The sequence below is a fragment of the Medicago sativa genome, chromosome 7 (assembly GCF_051527215.1).
Source record: "Medicago sativa cultivar Bolivia chromosome 7, Bolivia_mono, whole genome shotgun sequence".
NCBI classification, from domain to species: domain Eukaryota; kingdom Viridiplantae; phylum Streptophyta; class Magnoliopsida; order Fabales; family Fabaceae; genus Medicago; species Medicago sativa.
In genome coordinates this window covers 73,003,503-73,020,480 of record NC_140755.1, presented here as the reverse complement: position 1 = coordinate 73,020,480, position 16,978 = coordinate 73,003,503, and the positions used below count along the sequence as shown (strand labels likewise).

Here is a 16,978-nt window from a genome sequence, read left to right as displayed (position 1 = left end):
AATGACTTAAAATGCAAGAAAAGAGGAATTGAGCTAGTATTTTTAGGTCCAAAATTAGAGTATAACAAAGGGGAATGCATGAGTATGTATTTCCTTAATCTTGTTGAGCATTTTTGCGAGTTTGGGGATTCGGGTAGAATCAAATAAGAATTCGCCTGCAAATGAAATATTAATGGACCTTGAGAGTCATTATATTCATCCAGGGAATTTACAATTCGTTTTGGGAATTTAGCAATATCATACTTGCTGGTTGAGAAAAATTTCGAAAAGAAAATATTAGAGAATGAATAGTGGTTTTAGAGTAAGGAAGTAATTCTAAGATGTTTGAGACTGGTTAGAGGTTCATCAGAGTTAGGATAGAACTTTATCAGTTACGTGTGCCTTGAACCGCGAAAAAACCGGGTCCGGTTTATTTCCAAAACCAAAACTCTATAAATAGAGGGTCATTCTATTTTTTTTTCACAAAATCAATACTTCCTCTCTCTTCTCTCTCTCATTTTCGCAACTTTTCTTTTCTCCACCGTTCCGGGGCCATAACTTCTTCGTTCCTTGTCCGAATCACGCAAACGAGATATCAAAACGAAGCCCTTGAAGATTTCTATCTTCCTACGCGTGATTCACGGTCAATAGATGAGGTATTCCTCCCCTTTTTCCTCTTTTAAATCTCGGTTTTGAGCATTTGTGGGTGTAAGGTGCCGAGTTTCGATTTTCTTGCGTGATGCTATGTATTAATGTTGTTGGGTAAGTCCGTATGAGTATAGATCTGAAAGAAAATTTACGATCCCTTCATTTTAAAATTTTAGTGTTCTTGCAAAAGTGTTGAAATGTAAATTTTATTTGATATATATGCTTTAGATGAAAAAACAAGTTGATTCAACCGATTAGTTTTTGAAAAATGTTGCCCGGATGAAAGGGTTGAACCGTACAAGGGAATTTTCGTCATTTTTAAACTGTTGAAAGGTGAAAATGAGTTGACCAATGGATTCGCGTCGTCGAGACGGTCAAAATGGACCTATGGTTCGCGACGTTTCGACAACGGATGAATTTATTATGATTTTTCTGAAAATAATGTGTCTGAGCTGACACTGGAAGTGACTGCTGACACTATCAGAGTTTGAATTTTTTTATGTTTGAACTGTTGAATGGTGAAAATATTTTGTCTGTGAATTTGTGTTAGGTTGACTGAGCCAGAGGCTCTGGTATGCGATGTAAACACAAAGGAGACTCTGTCGAAAATTCGTCAGATTCATTTTATCATAGTTTTGAGTGGTTTCGAAAAGATGTTTCAAAACGGAAAACAGTTTATCAATTGCTTTGATCTTTTAAGATCTCTTGAGGACTTAAATTATTTAAGAAAATATTTATTTTGGGTGATTTTAAGGAAAAGTGATATATTATTCAGTCGGGGAAATATTTGAAAAAAAATAATAATTTAGAAACGATACTTCGTGATCGTATTAAAAATGTTTTGAGAAGATAAACATGGGAAAGAAAAGTCTTTGCAGGAAAAGAATTTCCTTAGATATTTTGTTAACTTTATGGTCATGATAAGACTTAAAGTATTTTCAAGGATTTTGAGACGAATGTCGTGGTGGAAAATATTTTATTTATGTTTTAGAAAATATCGAAGTTGATCGTATTTTCGAGAATTGCTAAAGTTTCACCTAGAATGGGTAGGAAGCTTTAGAGCTGATATTTACCTAAGTTATTGTATCTGTAAGGATACTTAGCTCGAGGGTTTAGAGACGTTCCTGATGTAGATGCTTACGAGTTGTAGAGTTGTACATTATAAGGAATGCTTTCCTCATGTAAGGGCACTTTCTTCAACATCATAGTTACTTAAATGCCTGGATGGTGTATGTGTTATTGTGTGTATTGTGAATATGATATGTTAAGTGAATGTGTTTGCCCAGTGTGGGATTTGTTTGCAATCAACTTGATTATGATATGTTGATGTGCGTTGCTTTCATATGATTTGTGAATAAATATATGAAATGCATGTTGATTCATGAAATGTTGTTTGATATGAATTGAAAGATAATATGTGAACTGCTAGTTGAGACATGTTTTTATACTACATATGTTGAATGATGTATAAGAGTTGCATTTGCACATATTGAGTGGACAATATATGCTCATGCATTTCATGGTACGTGTTAGTCCGTTGGACGCACGGGTCTTATAGTACGCGGTAGTTCGTGGAGATGCACGAACGCGCGGGGTGTGGACTGCCGTGAAGGAACCCACCTTAAATCTATGAGATTGGGTCTTATAAGACGCGGTAGTTCGTGGAGACGCACGAACGCGCAGGGTGTGGACTGCCGTGAAGGAACCCACCTTAAATCTGGTCTTATAGTACGCGGTAGTTTGTGGAGACGCACGGACGCGCGGGGTGTGGACTGCCGTGAAGGAACCCATCTTAAATCTATGAGAATCATGATTTTCTTACCCTCTGCAGAGTGGATTATTCCGGAATCATTTGCATGTGATAGGCCAGTGGAGGTTGTATCACACATGTAGAGTCTGCATTTGCTAGGCTAATTGTGCATCATTATATTTTGTGTGAGGAATGTTTATACTGATGCCATTTACCATACTAGTATGTATGCCTGCAGTATTTTTGTAATTATGTTGTTATTAGATCGTGACCCTTTACATTAATTCGTGGATCGGGCTTTGCCCCATATCCAAATAGGGAGTGTGCTTTGCGGGAATAGCAAAGGCTTTGGAGATGTAGCTGTTTGGCAGTCAGGCTTGATGCCATTGGTGGGATCTTGTACCATGTCATCCCAGTTCAGAGTTAAGGATCAGCTTAGATGTTTTACTTGTGGTGTCTTATGTTTATGTATTTTTACTTCTTTTGTTTGGGCACCGCTGTAAATGATACTACCATGAGAAATGAATAGTCGAACACTATTTTATGCTTTCGTAGTGCATGATTTGATATTAAAAGCTCATTGCCTAATATTGTTTTATAAAATGTGACATTTGATTCAGATTTTATTGTTGGTAATGCTTTCAAAATGTTTTACTTACTCTGATTTTAAATTAAAGACAATCTTGAATCCTTTAGTGCATGGCATTGAGTTATTTTAAAAAGAAAAAAAAATACACTCTTGTTTTGAAATCGGGCTGTTACATTGTGGTATCAGAGCATGGTAGTAGATTTACTTCAAGGGCTGTGAGTCGGGTGTCCTAAGCTGATCAAGAATCGGGTTTAGTACACATAAGTGCTTGGTGTCCTTTTGTGCTTTGTGTTTTGCTTTGGGCCAAGTATGATATGCTTATGTTGTTGTTTATTCCTTGATGTGGAGAAATTTGTTTTAGCATCTTAGTAGGAGTAGTAGCTAGAACCTAAAGCATTAGTCGATTGTGGTCGACGATTGTTTCCGATCCCTTTTAGATGCAATGGTCCAGAGAGGACAAGTTTGCAATAAGTTTTTACTTAGAAGAGTTCAGAGCAGTACCAAGGTTTAGGAGCTACCTTGATTGACAGCCACGAGTGTTATGTTGAGATCAGTGAATGCTCGATTGATGGAAAGTCTTTTGGAAAGAGAAAAGTTTGAGAAACTTTGAGGAGGGCATTGGATGTATTCTTCGGTGAATTTCAAGATGAAACAGAACAAAGTTGGTAATTGATGAAGTGATGTGACCACGATGGTGGTGCATTAAGAAGAGTTGTCAGTCATGACGTATGTGGAGTCTTGAATACGAGCTAAGGTACTTTTATGGAGCTAAAGGGGTGCCGCATGTTGAAGCGATTAGACTTCGTAATGCGAAGTAAAGGATTGAAAGGTAGTAGTTGCCTTGGAATGTGAGACTAGGTGCCCGAGGTAGTTTAGATTCAGGACTTAGATCTTTTAATGATGGATATCTTGAGGAGAAAGGTTTGAAACAAAGTGTTTGCAGATGGGTGTTGACATCTGTATGATCTAAGAGAATCAGAAGTATGGATGTTGTTGGGGAATGAGCTTTGAGGCGTTGTGCAGTTCCGCGAGTGTAACTTATTGAATACTGTTATATAAACTTTTGGAGTCGATCCTGAATCTATGAGCTATCTTTTGCTGTTGGATGTGATTGGAAGTATTGATTCATAAAATAGTTGAAATTTGTTGTAGTGCCAAGTCTGTAGACTGTTAAGACTGTGGAGCACCGGGAGAGCCTGAACATTCGGAACGCTTGGGTGGAATTAGAGTGATGGTTTGATTGATAACCCTGAGGCGGTTAGAGATTTTATCGACTAGATTTTGGGTGGTGAACCAAGAGATACCTTGGACTTAATATGCAGTGATTCATCTTAGATTAGGTGGAGGTGAATTAAATGTTAAGGGAACTTGAATATGATTTATTCCAAGAACTGAGCGTGAACAGTGTATTTCACTTACCAGATTGTTTTATGGATGGATGAGATGTTCTTGAACAAGTTAAGTGTTGAGATTTTGGTTTGAAGTTTCAATTGTTTGCGAGATAAGTGAAGTATAAATCGTGAAGTAAAGTTTTGGAGTTAGGTATGGTTTGAGAGCAACCTAATAGTTCACTAGAAGGTGATTAAATTCAAGATTAGAACGGATAATATTTTGAGATGTAATGGGAGAAAGTGGGTACCAGACATTTGGGAATCTAAGGAAACAAATTTTAGAAGGAGACCTTGACAGTATGATGGGAGCTTGTCGATGAGTGAAGAAGTGTATCTACGCTGGTAACCGAAAGTTGTCTATGGGAGGTGAATTATTTTGGATAAAAAGATTCCATGATTTTTGGATAAGTCTTGACGACTCAAGTGAAATGAGAAAATTATAAGATTATTCCGCTATGATAATAATCGTTATAGAAAAGAGAAGTTTGGATCATGTACGTTTAAGGAATAACCCAACATAACTTTGAATCGGTTATGGTTTTGGATTTTGACCAGAGAGTCAAAAAGTATGAAGTTGAGGAATCTGCAAAGAGGGTAGTGCCTACAAAGTAGTTACTCGACAGGTTAGTGTTCGGCATGGACAAGAGAGTAAAGGCAATCTAAGAATTGAGGAAATGTTGAAATCAAAAGGGAATTTAAGTGACTACGGTGATGGACTCCGCCAAGGTTCGGGATGCGTTATGAGTATTAGATGGAAGATATGATCACTTGCAAGATTGAGAATTTATGAAGGAATTGTTACACATGATTTGGAACTTGCCACTGTGGTATTGAATTTTGGACTTAAGGGCATTGTTTCATCGATGTTAACAATGTATATTTATTGTGTGTAGCTGACTGAAAAGGTAAGTACTTTTGAGTGGAAGAGCTTAAGTCTAGTAAGGAATGATTGCAGGAAATCCATGAGGATGTTGAAGTTGTACTTACGAGTTTCAGAAAGGTAGGATGAAGGAGTTCTAAGTAGATTTATGAGGATTACGTTTATGATGAAATAATTAGTGAAGTATACCAAGGCGTGATATCCACGTGTTAAGAAATCAATGATTTGAGATGTTGGCGACATTGATGGTGGAACAATGATGAGAATGGAAGTGTTTCAAGATATATTTTGGATATGGAATTTCATAAGGAGCCCGAAAGTTGAAATGTAGTAAGATTCAGATGGATTATTGAAAAGAGGCTAGGAGTTTACGGGAGGAAAGACTTATTTGGGACATCACATGGTTCTTTAAGGAAAGTATAAAGAGTTCATGTGAGGATAAACGTTGATTTGGGGAAGGAAATATTTTTGGTTAAGGTATGTTGATCTGGAGATTTAAGATGCTAAGGCGTGATGTGAGTATTGGTAATCTTGGACGAAAATACGATGTAAATATTGTTATAGTTGACTTTAAAGGTGAAACAATGTATTGTTAAGCATTGAGTATGACGTTAGTTGTAACATTTTGGTCCATTTAAGATGGTGTTTGTTTAAACTTGTCAACAAGTTTTGAATTTTTAATGGGATTCTTATGTGAAGAGATTCAGATCAGTACAATTGCGTGACTGGAGTAAGTCAAAAAGGTATGAATATTATTAAGGGATAAAAACTCTATATAGAGGCGGCAACTTCGTAGTTCTTGTATCAACTTCGTGCTCGGAGTAGCAGTGAATGTCTGTGTATTTTGTCTTGGACGTGGCGAATGTTCTACACTTGATAGCCATTCGATAGGTTTATGTAGTTTTGAGGCCTCAACTGAGAGGAAAACTAATGGATGATGAGGCCTGAAGAAAATCAAGAGAGAATTTTCGTTAAGAGATGTGATTAAAATGATAGATATGGAAGGCTAAAGGAGTATATCGCTTGAATTGAGGATCTTAACCTTGTATGAGGCTTGATAAACACTACTACAAAATTGGAAAATGTAACACCCATACCAGACGTATCTAGAAAGTCTGGCACGTGCGTTAATATTAGTACTGGATACATTAAAATATACAACAATTAAAAACTTCGAATGAATAAGAATTACATCAAGTTACGTTCGTATAAATCATAAAACAACACAACTCATCCATACATAAAAATACATCCTTGGTGTCCATAATGTCCTGTAGCTTTACGAACGAACCCTTGAAGTAATATTCATCTGGCTCCGAACATGCATAATCATCCTGCTTATCTGAAACAAATAAGGATTGGGATGAGACATAATGTCTCAGTGAGTTCCCCTAAATCCTAGGCTATAGGCAACCTCAAGGGGAAACCTACGGTCACCACGTGTCTACATTACAACCTGACGGATTATTATACGTGTGTGGGGACTTGCATACTTAGACGATAGTGCATACTAGGGCCGTCATAGTCTTATCTCACGTGTTATAGGCTTCTCACCTATCCGTGTCATGGCGGTCGAGGGGAACCTAGAACCGCGTAGCCAAGAATACACTCTCTGTATCGAGGCCTAAACATATCATAATCATGACACGATGCTAAACCGGACGATTGGGGGAAACTAAGATCGTCATCGGTATCATGTACATAACTTGTTCTATACATATCTTGCTCTCGTCTAATATCATTTTATGCTCTTATTCTTGTTCTTAAACATATCATACATGGGCTCGATCATGAGCATAAACATAACATAATCATAATCATAATAAACATAATCGTGTCTAAGTTCATTCATGGGTTAGCGTTGAACAAACAGTTATTATCTTGATTCATTTTACGGATAGTCCCGGGTGGAGTAACCCCGAAATCAATCCCATACATGACCGATGTACGTACATCGGACTCCCTCGGTGTCGTGCGGGTCCCTTGCGGCTTAAACCGTTCCCCTTAGGTCGAGAACCTCCTGTATCCCCCTGGCGTGGATAACAAGAGACACGAGCACCTACGTCTTGTTACTCAGTGACATGCGGGTCCCTTGCGGCTTGAATCGTTCTCATAATGAGAACCCCTTGTATCCCCCTGATGTGGATATCAAGAGACATGTCACCTACACTTATTAGTCATGGTCTTGTCGTGCATAAGTTAAACATATACATACTTGAGTATTTACCTCGGAACCTTAATCGAACCGATTAGTGGTAAACTCTTACTTGTTCATAAACATACCTAATCATGGTGGATAGATCAACTAGTCAAACCACGGCTCACATACTTGTCATATCATTCTTATTCATATGCGAAGATAACATTCTTCGCGTCTTAACATCCTAGAAGTTCTTGTTAAACATGCTAGTTCTCGACTACTATGTCGAGGCTCTAATACATTCCCATTCTTAGTTCATTACTACCCCATCATACTTAAGCTCTCTTGAGCCATCCTCGTGTTACATGCTAAGATTGCCACGATTAATGATGCAAGGATCAATTGACGATGTGTGCAAATTTTCAATACTTTTTAAGGACCGAAAATGCCATAAACCCAAGTTTCGAGCCGTTTATAAATTTCATGATTTGATAAAGCCAAACTTGTTCCAGTAGAAAGATAAGTAAAAACAGTGAAAGAACACTCCGAAACGATCGCTACGGACCCCCACGCGACTGCCCCCAAGCACCCGAGCGCAGAACAACGCGAACATTGTCCTGTCTGGGGCGCCTGGCGCCAGAGGGAGGGCGCCTAGCGCTGGCCTCTCTGTGTGTGGGCGCCTAGCGCCCTTGTACAGGCGCAGCGCTGCGAATTCTGCGTTTTCGCGTGTTCCGGCCGCGGGTTTTCGCCATTTTCGACCCAAAACTCGTCCAATTTGACCCTGTAATGCACCAAACACATCCAACAACTTGTATAGACTTATTTAAACATATATCATGGCAATTTTAACCTATAATCACCTAGGATTGGCTTAGGGTACTAAAGTTACATAAAAACTAAACTTAGCATAAATCATGATTTTCTACAAGATTAATCAATCCCAAAGGTGGGTAATCTATCTATGGAACTCACCTAGCTTGTTTCTTGTGTTTGCTTCAAGCTTCAAGCTCCCCAAAGTTCAAACCCTAACTTGCTTTGATCTTGATCCAAGCACTAACTCCAAGCTTTCCTCTTTCTTAGACAACACCAACTCCTTAATGATCTTGCATAATCCTTGATTTGCCTTGCAAGCAAAATGATTTGGTGCCAAAGAGAGGAAGAGGGGCGATGATGATGTAGAGAGAAGGAGGATAAACTCTTTTTTTCCAAACCTAGAGTGAGAGAGGAAAGGAGAAAGTGAGATATTTTGAGCCCAATTCAAATAAATATCTCTTAAACGTGCAATTACTAATTTGCCCTTGCTCCAAGCGTGTTTAACACGACACTGATACTTGAATCATACTTAGCTGACATTACATAATAAATATTTTCCATACTTACTTTCCATGAATTAAATCCTCTGATACATTTGTTTAATAAAATTTTCCTTCAGCTGATGAGCGGGATGTTACACTCTACCCCCCTTAAAAAAAATTTCGTCCTCGAAATTTAGAGATCAACTATCAATCATCATGATAAAACTTATCATCTATGGTCTGAGTCAAGCATTTTTCCATTCATACACATCCAAAGGGTTCGTCATATCATGTCCTCATCTTGTTTCTTAACCCTTAAACAACTGAGCATAGCCTTCTTGGTCTTAATATCATGATTCAGAACTTACCTTGCTACACATAACTTATTGTCTCAAGTTCGGATCTTACCCGCTTAACATCACCATTCCTAATGGTATCTTGTCATAACATGAACACTCAGGATTTGCCTTTTAACTGGAATCCTACTAGAAACCAGGTTTGCCCTGCAGTGCTTACTTGTAACTTTAAGACATCTTTTCATGCATACATAATCTTATCGGGTAACATATAATTCATACATCAGTTTACTTATTGTACCTTGAGACATGTGCCTCTGTCTTACTTTACTTATCTTAACGATTCTACGAATCTCTTATCTCTATTCAGAGCCTTAAGAAATCTTTCGATCTCATTACCTTTCTTATTGCACCCAAATTCACGGATGAATCATATAACTTGTCGTAGAGAGGTGAAATTAATTACGCTTATACTCATAACATTCATCAACCCATCTTGTAAATTACACGCTCTGAAAACTTCCGACTTAAACCTCTTGCGTTTGGTGTACTCTTAACATATACTTGTGCATCTGATAAGACTTCTCGTACAACTTTGTGGACTACATCAACACATTTTTAATCTCCATAACAATCGCATACTTTCAAATGTCGCTTCTTGTTAAATAATAACGATACTCGTTCTAACATATTACTTTAAAAAGTTTTCTAAACATGAGTATTTGGAACCTTGGGACGAATAGAGACATAATCTTTTAAAAGTATTTTGTGAAAAATTGTCATATTTAAATAATTTCGTTTCCAAGTCCCTCAATACCCATTTTAAACTTAAGAGTTTTTTTTTTTAAATCATAGTTCGAAATCTTCATAGCAAGTATCGTGATCATTTAACAAATTTGACATAAGAGGGTATGCACTTCATCGTGCATAACTCATGATTTATATCTTCATCCAGAATGAAATTCTTGAACTTTAAAGTAACTTCTTTCTTATACTTTCTTTCTTGACTTACATACATATCTTGGAGACTTGCATAATTGCATAACATAATTCATATAGGATCCTTGACCCTCGTAACATTATCCCATTTCCTCGTTCTAAGAACAATAAACTTGAATCTTCAAAATATCATATCCGGTTATGGTCACATATTACTACCTTATTCTGCATAACATTTCTTCTTTAATACCGGTTACATACTTTAATAATTCAATCTCTACTTCGAGTCACAAAAAGGAATCCTTCCGCTCTTACATGTATTTCTCTTGTAATAGCACATATTCTTACATGCATCTTCCTTATCATTGAACATATCCGTCATTGGTTGTGTCTCTAGCCTTCCCTATCATACTTAGATGAAATCACATCCACATACCTTATCCCTTTTCATGACTAATTACATAAGTCTCCTTTCTTACTTAATATTTTGAGAACTTCTCACTTGTCTCTTAATGCTTCCAACGAAGACTCTTACTATCTCATTCCATGTTCCATAATTACTGTTAACAACTAAGCCATTTAACTTTCGTTGCGCCACTCTGATTCCCACCAGTTGGCCTTAACCAATACTCTAATCCATTGAGACGACTGAACTTCACATTCTTTTTCCCATATAAACATCACCTTCTTGAGCCTTTCTCAAAACTTTTCATGTGACAACCATTTCCATAAACATGCACCTCATATTACCTTGCAAGATTGAATCTCACGGTAGACTTGTCACATTACCATAATACTTTACTTGGGGATAGATTCTTATATTCTCACTGGATGAATTCTCCTCATGACATACACTTATCATACATAAACTTGTTTCTGGGAAATCTTGAATTCCCATGGTAGACTCATCATAAATTCATACATTCTTGTATTCTTGCGTACTATGTTTTGCGTAATCAAACTAATGCTTGCTCGTTAATTTCTTTCTTTAAGAAAACCTCATAATTTTAACACACGGGTCATTGGCGTTGACGATTCCTCTTTATATAAAAACGTGATAAATTTGGCCCCAGTCGTTTCTCTAAAATCACGGAATAAGTTGACAACACAACTGTGTCATCCAACCTTAATTTCGGTGAGTTTAGCCCACTCTACGTGAGTCGTAACAACCGGTACTTGCAAAAATTTTCTTTTAAATCTATGAACGCCATGTCCAATCACCCATATGCATGTATTCATTTCCAAAATTTTGGCAAACTTTAGAATTCATCATCATAACGAGCCTTAGCAAGTCAATCAAGCAAAACATAGATCCGGGGGTACTCATGACTTCATAAAACCTGAAAAATCTCGTGACTTTGCATAATTCTTTACCACTTACCTTTCATCTCATGCATGAGCATCCACTTTATCCATTCATATGCCGGAACCTTAAACTTCTGACCCAAGCTCTTTGTCGGCTCTTGCCACATTAACTTCTAATGTTACCTTGGACCGGATTGATTCCGTTAATACTTGTCCATGCCTTTTCTTCCCTAGAAATCATAGGAGGTGATGTGCATTCGATACTTGATGTTATAGAGAGTGTTTGTTACATAAAAGATTGTGAAAACAACCTCCAATAGCTACTGCTAACACTAGAGACGAAATGACAGTTTTTGGAAAAACTGAAAATTTTCGCCCCAATTTCGCTATTAGTGAAATTTTCGCCATTGGAGTATTTTTCTAAAAATTAGTTTTCCAGAAAAACATAATTTACATAAAAATTTCATTTTCTCAAGTAATCTAGTGCACATCATTCCCTCTAGTCGTCTTAAAACAATTTTATAACTTTTGCATGGCAAGCATTAACATCAATCGATTCAATTCACGACACATTAGAAACTAATATCTTGTTCATCTTAACACATAACATAAAACTTCCACATAATACTTCAACTTCGTTCACCACGAACGACTTAACTTATTTCTCTGCTAATTCATTCACTGCTTAGAACCTTATTCTTACTGAACATATAAATCTTCTGTTCTCGTATCTCAATCCCTGAGAGCTTACTAACTCCATCATCACATATCGACTTATCCTTAACTTGTAGTCTTGTACTTACATCCCAGAATATATTCTCTTTGCATACAATAAACCTGTTCCAACAACAACTCTTACTGAGACTTTCGGTCATGGTTAGATACATATATCCAATTTCTTCACTTACGGATACATGAAGTATCACTAACATCATACTCGAATTTGTCAGAACGTTCTTTCTTAACATGCCTTACATTACTGGAGGATTCACTCTGGTGCTTGATTAGTTCACCGGCCACCTTCTGGCACGATCAAACTTCTTCATCACATACTTCGTTCCTCCTGGGTCCTATTCAGCTCTCAGGCACCTATTCTAATCGTTGAATGCTAATTTGAGTTGATCAGGCTCAACTAACAACAACAACTAGAACATTTACCCGGAACCCAATGGTCCCACTACGTTAGTTGTAATTTAATGACCCAAGGCACGGTCTGAATCGACCTGCTCTGATACCAATTGTAACACCCATACCAGACGTATCTAGAAAGTCTGGCACGTGCGTTAATATTAGTACTGGATACATTAAAATATACAACAATTAAAAACTTCGAATGAATAAGAATTACATCAAGTTACGTTCGTATAAATCATAAAACAACACAACTCATCCATACATAAAAATACATCCTTGGTGTCCATAATGTCCTGTAGCTTTACGAACGAACCCTTGAAGTAATATCCATCCGGCTCCGAACATGCATAATCATCCTGCTTATCTGAAACAAATAAGGATTGGGATGAGACATAATGTCTCAGTGAGTTCCCCTAAATCCTAGGCTATAGGCAACCTCAAGGGGAAACCTACGGTCACCACGTGTCTACATTACAACCTGACGGATTATTATACGTGTGTGGGGACTTGCATACTTAGACGGTAGTGCATACTAGGGCCGTCATAGTCTTATCTCACGTGTTATAGGCTTCTCACCTATCCGTGTCATGGCGGTCGAGGGGAACCTAGAACCGCGTAGCCAAGAATACACTCTCTGTATCGAGGCCTAAACATATCATAATCATGACACGATGCTAAACCGGACGATTGGGGGAAACTAAGATCGTCATCGGTATCATGTACATAACTTGTTCTATACATATCTTGCTCTCGTCTAATATCATTTTATGCTCTTATTCTTGTTCTTAAACATATCATACATGGGCTCGATCATGAGCATAAACATAACATAATCATAATCATAATAAACATAATCGTGTCTAAGTTCATTCATGGGTTAGCGTTGAACAAACAGTTATTATCTTGATTCATTTTACGGATAGTCCCGGGTGGAGTAACCCCGAAATCAATCCCATACATGACCGATGTACGTACATCGGACTCCCTCGGTGTCGTGCGGGTCCCTTGCGGCTTAAACCGTTCCCCTTAGGTCGAGAACCTCCTGTATCCCCCTGGCGTGGATAACAAGAGACACGAGCACCTACGTCTTGTTACTCAGTGACATGCGGGTCCCTTGCGGCTTGAATCGTTCTCATAATGAGAACCCCTTGTATCCCCCTGATGTGGATATCAAGAGACATGTCACCTACACTTATTAGTCATGGTCTTGTCGTGCATAAGTTAAACATATACATACTTGAGTATTTACCTCGGAACCTTAATCGAACCGATTAGTGGTAAACTCTTACTTGTTCATAAACATACCTAATCATGGTGGATAGATCAACTAGTCAAACCACGGCTCACATACTTGTCATATCATTCTTATTCATATGCGAAGATAACATTCTTCGCGTCTTAACATCCTAGAAGTTCTTGTTAAACATGCTAGTTCTCGACTACTATGTCGAGGCTCTAATACATTCCCATTCTTAGTTCATTACTACCCCATCATACTTAAGCTCTCTTGAGCCATCCTCGTGTTACATGCTAAGATTGCCACGATTAATGATGCAAGGATCAATTGACGATGTGTGCAAATTTTCAATACTTTTTAAGGACCGAAAATGCCATAAACCCAAGTTTCGAGCCGTTTATAAATTTCATGATTTGATAAAGCCAAACTTGTTCCAGTAGAAAGATAAGTAAAAACAGTGAAAGAACACTCCGAAACGATCGCTACGGACCCCCACGCGACTGCCCCCAAGCACCCGAGCGCAGAACAACGCGAACATTGTCCTGTCTGGGGCGCCTGGCGCCAGAGGGAGGGCGCCTAGCGCTGGCCTCTCTGTGTGTGGGCGCCTAGCGCCCTTGTACAGGCGCAGCGCTGCGAATTCTGCGTTTTCGCGTGTTCTGGCCGCGGGTTTTCGCCATTTTCGACCCAAAACTCGTCCAATTTGACCCTGTAATGCACCAAACACATCCAACAACTTGTATAGACTTATTTAAACATATATCATGGCAATTTTAACCTATAATCACCTAGGATTGGCTTAGGGTACTAAAGTTACATAAAAACTAAACTTAGCATAAATCATGATTTTCTACAAGATTAATCAATCCCAAAGGTGGGTAATCTATCTATGGAACTCACCTAGCTTGTTTCTTGTGTTTGCTTCAAGCTTCAAGCTCCCCAAAGTTCAAACCCTAACTTGCTTTGATCTTGATCCAAGCACTAACTCCAAGCTTTCCTCTTTCTTAGACAACACCAACTCCTTAATGATCTTGCATAATCCTTGATTTGCCTTGCAAGCAAAATGATTTGGTGCCAAAGAGAGGAAGAGGGGCGATGATGATGTAGAGAGAAGGAGGATAAACTCTTTTTTTCCAAACCTAGAGTGAGAGAGGAAAGGAGAAAGTGAGATATTTTGAGCCCAATTCAAATAAATATCTCTTAAACGTGCAATTACTAATTTGCCCTTGCTCCAAGCGTGTTTAACACGACACTGATACTTGAATCATACTTAGCTGACATTACATAATAAATATTTTCCATACTTACTTTCCATGAATTAAATCCTCTGATACATTTGTTTAATAAAATTTTCCTTCAGCTGATGAGCGGGATGTTACAGAAAAATATAGCGCCTCATAAATAGCGCTTTTAACACTAAAGCGCTATAAATTAAAGCACGGAGGTCTTAGCTAGCGCTTTTTTAAAAAAGCACTATCTATCATTTTAAGTATATATAGCGCTTTGTATTGAAAGCGTCAGTATAGGTTAAATAAAAATAATAGATATTTAAATAAAAAACATGATTAATCGTATATGGCGCGTTTTATGAAAAGCGCTATATATAAATCAACCTTAAATAAAGCTTATAAGTTAAAAAAAGCGCTATTGTATGCTTGATAAAGTTAGCGCTTATAGCTTAAAAAAACGCCATTTTATAAAGTGATTTAATGTACATTAACTAACAAGTCCCCTGTTCGATCCCCTGCATAGCATATTTCAATTATTTTTTTTAATTTTAATGAAAAATGGGATTGCAGTAACAAAGCACACCTTTTTTTTTTTTGAGGGGGGATTTAGTTTGTTATATATATAACAAACTAAATCCCCCCTCAAAAAAAAAAAAAAACTAAATCCAAACTTTTTCAAAAAAAACAAATTCAAACTTTTTCCAAAAAACAAATCCAAACTAAAAAAACAAATCAAATATATAACAAACTAAATCCAAACTTTTCCAAAAAAACAAATCCTCCTCCAAAATTCACTCATTCACAGATTTCATTATCTCTCTACCTTCTCTCTAACGCCAAACTCAACCAAAATCTCTCAACCTCCTCCACTCGTCGGCGGTACAGCTGCGACCATCACCACCACTTCCCTTTCAGAAATCTCTTGTCCTATCTTCCCACTTTCATAGTCCCTCAATCGAAACCCCATCAATCGAACCTCTCTCTCTCTCTCTCTCTCTCTCTCTCTCTCTCTCTCTCTCTCTCTGTTGAACCTCTCTTTCCCTCCAATTTTGCGTTTATTGTTTCATTCAAGGGAGATTGGAACCGATTTTGCCTTTGATTTACTTGCATGAAATAGATAATGAAGGCAAACATTATCTCCACTTAATCTCAATTCATCAAAACCAACGGAATCACCCAAAAACGATCACATGATTGGAACAGGACGTCGGTAGAAACTATGAACATGAACATCAACATCATAACTCTCAATTCCATAAGGGTGATGGTGCTAGTCATGGGTAACTCTTTTTTCCTCTTTGTTGATTTTTTGAATTCATTTTTCTGTTTGTTAATTGATGAATTGGGACATTAAAATTTGAGAAAATTAGTTTATAAGGATTTAATTTTTAAGGTATCTAAGAAAAGGGTTTTTTTTTTGTTAATTAAATACAAGTAAAGGGTTTTTGTCAATTGAAGGATCGGGGCCTTGAGAAAATCAGTTTATAACTGTTCAATTTTAGGATTTTTTAGATTTTTCACTATTTTTGTTTGTTTTCTGAGGAAATTTGAGAAATCAGTTTAGTATAATTTAATTTTTAGTTTTTTTTTTCTCTAGAATAGGGTTTTTTTGTTGATTAAGTTGTATATATAAATTCACATTTTTTCAAAATTGATCACTAATTCTGTTTTTTTTTTTCTCGATAAATTGTATAATAGGAACCTTGAGAAAATCAGTTTACAAAGATTCAATTTGTTAAGGTTTTCAATTAAAGGGTTTTTTTTGTTAATTAAATTGAAATATAACGTTATTTATAATATCAAAATGTCTTAGGATTTTTTTTTTACTAAATCTGTTTGTTTCATAAGAAATTGATGAATTTGAACCTTGAGTAAATCAGTTTATAAAGATTGATTTTTTTGAATTTTCAAAGAAAAGTTTTTTTTTTTTTGTTGTTGTTGTTACATGTGCTGTTAGATTAGATTAGATGCTAATATTTTTAGATTTGGTTTTCCATAATTTGCAGAAAGATAATTATAGGTGGTTTAGCGAGAGAAACGACCATTGGTTAGTGCTTGCTTTGTCTTCATTTAGTTTTAATTTGATTTTAATTATTTTAGAGTTGTTATTCCCTTCGAATTGTGGTGATTTGTAGCTTTGTGTATCAATTTCATACCTGTTTTGGTTGG

At 37.0% G+C, this 16,978-nt stretch overlaps 2 long non-coding RNA genes across 2 annotated transcripts; one reads left to right on the top strand and one right to left on the bottom strand.

Moving 5' to 3' along the window:
• Positions 1–501: 501 nt before the first annotated feature.
• LOC146908274 (uncharacterized) lies at positions 502–2,980 on the top strand. Its single transcript, XR_015019312.1, has 2 exons — positions 502–635; positions 1,722–2,980. It is a non-coding gene; the product is annotated as an uncharacterized LOC146908274 (long non-coding RNA).
• Positions 2,981–6,393: 3,413 nt separating this feature from the next.
• Positions 6,394–14,896, bottom strand: LOC146908273 (uncharacterized). The gene is made up of 3 exons (XR_015018854.1): positions 14,481–14,896; positions 8,350–12,710; positions 6,394–6,579 (listed from the first exon to the last, which is right to left on the bottom strand). It is a non-coding gene; the product is annotated as an uncharacterized LOC146908273 (long non-coding RNA).
• Positions 14,897–16,978: the final 2,082 nt, after the last annotated feature.